This window comes from Apus apus, assembly GCF_020740795.1.
Source record: "Apus apus isolate bApuApu2 chromosome W unlocalized genomic scaffold, bApuApu2.pri.cur SUPER_W_unloc_1, whole genome shotgun sequence".
NCBI classification, from domain to species: Eukaryota; Metazoa; Chordata; class Aves; order Apodiformes; family Apodidae; genus Apus; species Apus apus.
In genome coordinates this window covers 176595-185479 of record NW_026248896.1, presented here as the reverse complement: position 1 = coordinate 185479, position 8885 = coordinate 176595, and the positions used below count along the sequence as shown (strand labels likewise).

Below are 8885 nucleotides of genomic sequence, written 5' to 3'. Positions count from 1 at the left end.
TCTCCTGTCCATCATGCCACCGATGTGACTTGGAGTAAATGGACTGCTTTGATCACCCAAAGAGCCCGGATAGGGAAACCTAATCGTCCAGGTATTGTGGAAGCAATTACAAACTGGCCAGAAGGCATCCACTATGGAATGCCACCACAAGAAATGGTGAGACGAGCTCAAGAAGCTCCACCATATGATCATCTACCAGAGACTGAGAAACAATTTGCTCTTTTCACTGATGGCTCCTGTCGTCTTGTAGGGAACCGACGGAAGTGGAAAGCTGCCGTGTGGAGTCCTACACGACTGGTTGCACAAGCAGCTGAAGGAGAAGGTGAATCAAGTCAGTTTGCAGAGGTAAAAGCCATCCAGCTGGCTTTGGACATTGCTGAGCGAGAGGGGTGGCCGAGACTCTACCTCTACACTGACTCGTGGATGGCAGCAAATGCCTTGTGGGGTTGGCTAAAACAGTGGCAGCAGAACAACTGGCAGCGAAAGGGTAAACCTATTTGGGTTGCTGACCTGTGGAAAGACATTGCAGCTCGGATAGAGAAACTGGAGGTAAAAGTGCGTCATGTGGATGCACACGTGCCTCTGAGTCGAGCCACTGAGGAACATCGACACAACCAACGAGCAGATGAGGCTGCCCAAGTGTTCCAAGTAGACTTAGACTGGGAACACAAGGGTGAGCTTTTTCTGGCTCGGTGGGCCCATGATGCTTCAGGTCATCAGGGCAGAGATGCAACATACAAATGGGCTCGTGACCGAGGGGTGGACGTAACCATGGACACTATTGCACAGGTGATCCATGACTGTGAGACATGTGCTGCAATTAAGCAGGCAAAACGGTTGAAACCTTTGTGGTATGAGGGGAGGTGGTCAAAGTACAGATTTGGAGAGGCCTGGCAAATTGACTACATCACACTTCCTCAGAGCCGCCAGGGTAAGCGCTATGTACTTACAATGGTGGAAACAAGTACAGGATGGTTGGAGACATATCCTGTGCCTCATGCCACAGAAAGGAATACTATTCTGGGTCTTGAAAAGAAAATTTTGTGGAGACACGGTACTCCAGAGAGAATTGAGTCAGACAATGGGACTCATTTCAAAAACAGTCTTGTTACTGATTGGGCTAAAGAGCATGGCATTGAATGGATCTACCATATCCCATACTATGCACAGGCCTCAGGGAAAGTTGAAAGGTACAATGGTCTGTTGAAGGCTACCCTAAAGGCAATGGGTGGTGGAACTTTCAAAAACTGGGATAAAAATTTGGCAAAGGCCACCTGGTTAGTTAATACCAGGGGATCCATCAATCGGGCTGGTCCTGCCCAGTCAGACCTTTTGCATACTACAGATGGGGATAAAGTCCCTGTGGTATGTGAAAGAAACCTGCTGGGTAAGAGTGTTTGGGTCTATCCTGCTTCAGGCAAAGGTAAACCTGTCAGGGGTATTGCTTTTGCTCAGGGGCCTGGACATACCTGGTGTGTGATGATGGAGAATGGTGAAGTACACTTTGTACCTCAAGGTAATCTGACTTTGGGAGAGAATCCTTAATTTGACAGCTGATAAAGTATAGAGCCTGTATGTAATATATGGTACGGAATAAGGGGTGGAATGTCCTGGTTTGAGCCAGGATTAAGCCAATTTTTCTTTTCACTGATTTTTTTCTTCCTTCAGTAAGCTTTCTTTTAGCTAGCAACTGTGTGTTCTGCTAGGCTGATAAGACAGTGGAATGTTTTTCTAACTACTGAGGTTTCAAGGTTACACCTTCACTCTGCCGGCTCAGACACTATGGGTAGATCTCTGACCCCCCCGTGGGAGGCTGAGTTAGACAGACAGCAAAACTGGCCAAAGATATTCCATTCCATATATCTACGTAAGCTCAGAGGAAGGACAGAGATCTTAGAAGACAGCTTCCTCCTTCTTCTCGCCACTCTCTTCCGTCTATGGCCGGCATCCGGGGAGGACTCTGCTCATCCATCACCGCCGACCCTTAGGCTCGAGCTCTCCTGACCCTCATAACTCTCCGCTTTCTCCAGCAGCGGCTCCGGGATTTCTCGGGACTCTTCCCAGTTCAGGGGAGTGCTGTGGGAGTTGCTGGGGGTGGGGGGAGGCGAGAGGCTTTTGCCCATATCTGAATATATCTGAATATAATTGTATATATTTTCTTGTGTGATTCATTAGTGTTTTAATTAAAGCTGTGTAGTTTAGTTTTCAATCCAGCCAAGTCTCTCTCCTTTTCTCTCTCTCCTTCCCTGACTGGGTGGGGGGGGGAGGGGATCGAGAGCATTGTTGTCGGACCTGAGTCAAACGGTGACACTGAGCAAGAAAAATCTAAACACCGGGCCTTACCTGGGCTGGTAATGATCAGAAAACAAGCCAAAAGGCATTTACCAAGTCCTAATTCAAGCAGCACTATCCAACAACTGTTGTTCAACAGGGCATAATAGATTTGAAAAGCTAGAACTTAAGATATTGTGCTGTCTTGCTAGGTCAGATACAGGCTGAAAACATTTGCTAAGGTGAAAAGACCTGTTTTGCATTTGCCAGTGCAAAGATTTTTAATTACTCTTTCTGTGCGGGGGGAGGAGGGGATTTAAATACTTGCTCAATTAAGATCCAAAGGTTTTTTTGCCTTTCTTGTTTGAGAGTTAAACTGATCCATCTGTGTTCCTAATACTACATTTCTTGCTACCACAAGCATTTCCCAAGTCTGAATATCATCTGTGTCTGTTTAATAATTCAGTGCAACTTGATGAACTAAATATTGATGGGCGATGACAGCAAACATTACCTTCCAGCGCCTGTAAGGTCAGCAGCCAGCTGTGGGGTGAGACACTCAGTTGTGGGAAGACTGCAGAGATCCCAGCACTGGATATCAACTTCTTTGTGCTGTCCCGCCATTCACAGCAGTCAGAAAAGCCAGCCAGTAGGAAAGAGGGCTGAATCTGGACTGATTAAGTGCCAAAAATGCTCCCCTCTGAAAGGAGGACTTGCACACCACTTTCTGCACTGTGGAGCACAGACCTTTCCCTTGGCACTGCTCAACCCACCAAAAAAGCTCCACCAGTCTAGCATGGCATCTCCAGAGAAGCATCTCCTGGCACCTGCACCACAGCAAGGCTCACATGCAACTGAGAATGCAAGAAGAGATCCGAAAAGCAGGTCACATACAGCAAGAGCAGAATCCTGGGTCACCCTCTTCTACTTAAGCATCTAACCATGCCACTTGGATGCAGGGTGCTGACCTTGTTCAACAGGACAAGCTACAGGAAGTTTTATTTCCAGAAACATGAACAGACAACCATTAAGTATCTGACTACAGTTTTACTTAGATTGGCATGTGCTTTTGCCCTGTAACCCGAATTTTATGAGGCCAGAGTGCCAGGTAGCTAGGAAAATAAGGTTTTCTGTTCACCTTTATGAAACAAATTCAGCAGCTCACATGGCTTTACATTTTGCACATGCCCTCTTGCAATACTGACTATATGTGGGGATGTTACAGCTGCACCAAGTCCTCACCTCGAAGTCATTTGCCACAGCACACTCACAACCAAAATATTTATGATCCACTTAAATAATCCTAGCCCACGATTTAAAGTCAGTTACACAAATGGCATTGCTTCAAGAGCAAGCAAATGCCTCTTGTCACCACACCACCGCAAAGGAGAGTGGCTGCTGCAGCAAGGAAATGCCTGGCTCTACAACATGCCACCCTGCACTGGGAGCAGAAGAGATATTTACCCAGGGCAGAGCAGATTCACTTCAGCTCAAGTGCTTGTATCATGTTGCTGCAGACTCCTCTGGACCACTGGGGTTTTACCAAGGAAGTCCATTCCTGTACTTACATGTAGTTTTGTGAGATCTAAGTCATAAAACAGCCCAAGAACTGAAATAAAAAATGCAAGAGGCAACAAAACTCAGGACTGAGCTAGCTACAAGATTTCTTAGCAGAACATGTGCCTTCTACACAGGTAGTTTCTAGTCAACCAAAAAAAATACTGTCAGTAGTGTACCAGCATTACCATGTTTATATCCCAAGGGTTACATCACTCTTGACTGGGCTGGGGGGCAAAAGCAGCAGCTGCCAGCCCAAATCTGCCACAGTACCAGCTCCTGCAAATATATGTTTAACAGCTGCATTAAACCAGGCAGAAGACCAGCTCTAACACTAAACATCTGCTTAAAAAAAAGCAGATAAGACAGCACTGCTGCTGTAGTTACAAAGACAAGATATTCAACTGCTTTGGCTTTTAGTGGCTCTAAAGTACTATGGTTGTTTGAACCACATCTCAGGTTTCCTTGCATTAGGTACCATATAGACCTTATGCTTCCAACGTGGACCTAAGGCAACAGCTACTGAAGAAAAAAACCCTTCACATAGAGTCCTCGTCTCCTGCAGATCAACATGAAGTCACCTCCCTGCTATAACAACTTAAAAAGCTAATTACACATGGCTAGACAAGAACAATACACAAAATGGTTATTCTTGATCATTGTTAACACACAAATGCTTAAAAAGACATCTTTCAGGCCAGATGGATATACAAGAGAAAATATAACACCAAAATGAAAGTTAGCAGTGATATTTCTACCTGTTGTAGCAGGATGCTCCATCTCTCAATATGCCTGCCTCAGTTTCCCTCTATGAGTCAACTGCTTTCTGTCTTTCAATTTTGCAGGCCCAGGCCTGGAGTGGAAAGATTCCCATGAGAAAGGGAAAGGCCTAGCAAACTCTGAGCTGGTAACAACCTTGAAAGGTACAAACAGAGGCCAAGTTGACATAAGCTCCTCTCCAGTGTTAAAGAACACAGAGCCCAGCCCAGCCACAACTAGGCCTGAAACAAAGTAAGAACGAACAGATAAACAAAAGAGTTTGCTTGGTGAGAACAGAACCTTTGTGGTTTTTCTAATGTTTTCCTTTTATTCTCCAATGAGAGATTTTTGAGGTACGGCTAAATAGTTAAATGACAGCATTCAATCCACTTTATTCTATAAAAGCCTGGCTGGTCCCATCTTTGATCAGCAGACTTCCCGTACACTTTCCCAGAAGGTTGCTAGACCTTCTCCTCTCCAGTGAGGATGCCTGCCAGAGAGACTAATTCTAAAGAATTACGATCCACCCAGACACCCAGCTGCAGCCAGGCAAGGGTGAGATATATTAACTCCTTTATTGTCTTTATTAGTAAACTTAATATAAGTAATTTTCATCATTAGGTTTGAAGATTATAGAATCCTTTAAGATTGATAATTAATGTTCTAGGCCTAGTATAAAACTTGATAATAAGTAAGTTGCTATTATTTAAATGGTTAACCTTTATTGTTTGATCTAACTACAAGTAGTAAATTTTATTGTTAAGATACCTTTTGCATTCAAACTTCAACTTCTGTTCCAATCTCCCAATTTCCCTACAATTTGACTGTGCTTGTGCCTTCTACTTTAAGGAGTTAAGACCCCAGTGTTATATGCAATAAATTTTGACCTGTGCATATACATCTTGTCTGCCATCCCATCCTGTTTGGGACACCTGTTCCGATTAGTTGCCATGTCAATGACTAATATGACATCTAGATAAAACCAGAATCCTCAGTTTGCTGAAATATCTCCTGAAAGAGCCATCAAAAGGGTTCAAAACAGGTTGATTCCTCTGCAGTGTAGCACAGATATTTAAGATACCCTTTATACTTCTGATAAAAGCAGAACCAGTCCAATCGAGCTAAGCTTGGTATATCCTTGAAATTCAAGCTTGTATCTACTTAATTGTAACCATTTATGTTAAGTTTAAAGGCATATAGGGTAAGAGTAGCCATCAGGAAGAACCACTTCAGACTACTGCAGGTAAAGAGAGAAGTTTAATGAAACAAATATAAGATGAGAATACAAGCAAGGGACCTGATCATTTGAACAGAGAAAGTTGGATCTTGTAGGAAAGTCAGAGGAAACTTGTACAATTGTGTGACTAAAAGTAACCCTTAAATAGAATCATAGAATGGTTTGGGTTGGAAGGGACCTTAAATATCATCTAGTTCCAACCTCTCTGTCATGATCAGGGACATCTCCAACTAGAGCAGGTTGCTCCAAGCCCCATCCAACCTGCCCTTCAACACTTCCAGGGATGGGGCAGCCACAACTCCTCTAGGAAACCTGGGCCAGTGTTTCACCACCCTTACACTAAATAATTTATTCCTAACATCCAATCTCCTCTCTTCCAGTTTGAAGCCATTACCCCTCATCTTATCACTCCATGCCCTTGTAAAAAGTCCCTCTCCAAGTTTTCTGTAGCCCCTTCAGGTACTGGAAGGTGCTCTAAGGTCTCCCAGGAGCCTGATCTCCTACAACAAGGTGATCAACCTAGTGGATGAGGGAAAAGCTGTGGACATTGTCTATTTGGACTTGAGCAAAGCCTTTGACATTGTCTCCCACAGCATTCTCCTTCAGAAACTTGTGGCATTGGGCTTGGATAAATACACTGTGCGCTGGATAAAACCTGGCTGGATGGCCAGGCTCAAAGAGTGGTAGTTAACAGAGTTAAATCTGGCTAGTGTCCGGTCACAAGTGGTGTTCCCCAGGGTTCAATACTGTGGTCTGTTCTCTTTAATATCTTTGTTAACAATCTGGATGAGGGGACTGAGTGCACCCTCAGTAAGTTTGCAGATGACACCAAGCTAGGTGGGTGTGCTGATCTGCTAGAGGGTAGTGAAGCTCTACAGTGGGACCTAGACAGGTTAGATCAGTGAGCCAAGGTTAATTGTATGGGGTTCAACAAGGCCAAGTGCCAGGTCCTGCACTTGGGTCATAACAACCCCATGGTAAGCTACAGACTTGGTGATATGTGGTTGGAAAGGGACCTGGGGGTGTTGATTGACAGTCAACTAGATATGAGTCAGCAGTGTGTGCAGGTGGCTAAGAAGGCCAGTGGCATCCTGGCTTGTATTAGGAACACTGTGACCAGTAGGAATAGGGAGGTGATCGTCCCCCTGTACTCGGCACTTGTGAGGCCACACCTTGAATATTGTGTTCAGTTCTGGGCCCCTCACTATAAGAAGGACATAGAAGTGCTGGAGCATGTCCAGAAAAGGGCAATGAGGATTGTGAAGGGCCTAGAGCATAAGCCCTATGAGGAGCGGCTGAGGGAACTGGGGTTGTTTAGTCTGGAGGAAGCTGAAGGGAGACCTCATTGCTCTTTACAAGTACCTGAAAGGAGGCTGGAGTGATGAGGGGGACAGCCTCTTCTCCCTGGTGATGTGTGACGGGACCAGAGGGAATGGATGCAAGATGTGCCAGGGGAGGTTTTGGTTAGATATTAGGAAGCATTTCTTCACCGAAAGGGTTGTCAGGCATTGGAATAGTTTGCCCAGGGCAGTGGTGGAGTCACCATCTCTGGAGGCATTTAAATGGCATGTGGACCTGGTACTTAGGGACATGGTTTAGTGGTGAGCTTGCGGTGTTAGGTCTAAGGTTGGACTAGATGATCTTGGAGGTCTCTTCCAACCAAAGACATTCTGTGATTCTCTTCTCCAGGCTGAACAACCCCAACTCTCTCAGCCTGTCTCCAGAGCAGAGCTGCTCCAGCGCTCTCATCATCCCCGTGGCTTCTTCCGGACTTGCTCCAAGACCTCCATATCCTTCTTGTGTTGGGGGCTTCAGAACTGGACACAGTAATCCAGGTGGCACCTCACCAGAATGGAGTAGAGAATCACCTCCCTTGACCTGCTGGCCACGCTGCTGGTGATGCAGCCGAGGACACAGTTGGCTTTCTGGGCTGCAATTGCACATTGCTGGATCATGTTGAGCTTCTCATCAACCAACATCCCCAAGTCCTTCTTCTCAGGGCTTTTCTCAATCCATTCTCCCCCCAGCCTGTATTTGTGCTTGGGGTTGCCCCAACCCAGGTGCAGGTCCTTGCACTTGGCCTTGTTGAACTTGATGCAGTCTGCACAGGCCCACCTCTCCACCCTGTCAAGATCCCTTAGAATGGCAGCCCTTCCTACAAGTGTGTTGACCTCACCTCACAGTTTGGTGCTGTCAGTAAACTTGCTGAGGGTGCATTTGCATTCAGTCCCTGTCCATGTCACCAACAAAGATGTTAAACAGCACTGGTCTCAGTACCCACCCTTGGGGAACACCACTCATTGCTGATCTCCACTTGGACATTGAGCCATTGACCACAACTCTTTGAGTGCAACCATCCAAAGGGCTCTAATACTATGTAGTATTGCCTACCAGTACCAAGAAAGGAACTGGTGGGGAGAATTAAAACTAATTTAATTTTTCTTCCTGTATTTAAACACAACATAGATATTATTCTTGATTTGAAAAGGCAGATCTGACTTAAGAAGAAATTTGTGTGACAGATAAGAGACTACCCCTAAGTGGCATACCAGGGAAGAGAAGACAAGATCTATGGTAAATCAACAGTCTGCTTTTAGTGAGAACTGGAGTGTGAATGAAGATACCTCAAGAAAAAAAAAAGTTTAAAAAGTAGAGAACTTCAAGATAGAGCAGTTTTTCTACTGAGAGACATCACTTCCTACTTAGATCCTTCTGGTATCTATCTTCTGGTGAATTTTGGATAACTTATTTTTCAGCTTCACCCCTCCTTTTTAAGGTCTTGAAGTTTAAGAACACTAACTGAATGCTAGAGAAACAGATAATAAGAAAATAACCTTCCAATAGGTCTTCATGTGTATCATGGGTATCAGTGTTACACTGACAGATTCAGACATCTGCATGCTACTTAAAGCATGAGCTACTTTTTGACACAGAAACATATCCAAAGCATGACTTGGAGAAGCCTCTAGTGGTGATAAAGGAGATATGATTATGACCGAACGTTCAAGTATAAACTAACAGCCTTGCTGGTATTCACACTAGCCTACAGATACACTACTCC

At 44.9% G+C, this 8885-nt stretch overlaps 1 protein-coding gene across 1 annotated transcript in view; it reads right to left on the bottom strand.

The window, feature by feature from the left end:
• The window catches only part of LOC127396386 (ubiquitin-conjugating enzyme E2 R2), a 56428-nt gene that overhangs the window by 32246 nt on the left and 15297 nt on the right, over nt 1–8885 (bottom strand). The gene's annotated exons all lie outside the window — the stretch shown is intronic.